The sequence below is a fragment of the Octopus bimaculoides genome, chromosome 2 (genome assembly GCF_001194135.2).
Source record: "Octopus bimaculoides isolate UCB-OBI-ISO-001 chromosome 2, ASM119413v2, whole genome shotgun sequence".
NCBI classification, from domain to species: Eukaryota; Metazoa; Mollusca; class Cephalopoda; order Octopoda; family Octopodidae; genus Octopus; species Octopus bimaculoides.
In genome coordinates, this window is record NC_068982.1 from 174,404,012 (window position 1) to 174,404,958 (window position 947).

The window sequence follows — 947 nt, forward strand, 5'->3', positions numbered from 1 at the left end:
ATATATATATATATATATATATATACAAACACACACACGCACACATACACATGTATGTATGTATGTATGTATGTATGTATGTATGTATGTATGTATGTATAGTCTTGTTCCCTTCTGTATATTATTTTTGTGATGTAAAATAATTAATTCTCTCATATGTTCATTTCCTTGTTGCCGATCTTAGCTTGATCTACATTGGTCAATTTACTGGCTAATTTAAGAAGTGAATAAAACCTTCTTAACCGCTACCATGGGTTGTTTTTCCTTATATTCGTGAAGAATGTACAAGTCTTTACAACTCCAAGTGAAGATGATAATTGAAATAGCGCAGTTGTGACCTTTACCACATTAGCGATTGAAATTGTCACAACTGAAAATCTAAACAAGCAAACAATCTTTACACGTCAACCAGCAGTTTGCCATACGAAGACCAAGACCATGATATCATACTCTAAAATGCGAATTAACAAACGCTCGCTTATGCTACTTAATCACTTAGTTACCACAATAAATAACATAGAGAGACTTTTCATTTCAAACTCTTCGTCACTTCTTCATCGGTTTACATCACTGTGGTCATCTGTCTAATTTTTATAGTCACCGTCTAACGTTCCGTTGCAATATAAGCAATGATTCCACACAAAGTGTTTCCCTTATTTCCGTGGCAAACATCTACCTGCACCAGAATACATTTGCCCACTTTGATAACTCGTACTTTAACGCTGCAAAAACTATCACGGCTGTATTTCAACCCTGCCGCATTTCGACTATCAATCTCACTCTCATAACGACCACTGCTAAGCGTTATAATATTGCTTTTGGGCACTCAGCACAAAGCCCATGCATCTGAATTCACTATAAATAAAATAAACTCTCAATCCCATTACCATTACATCTATCAACACCTCATATATATATATATATATATCTATATATATATATATATA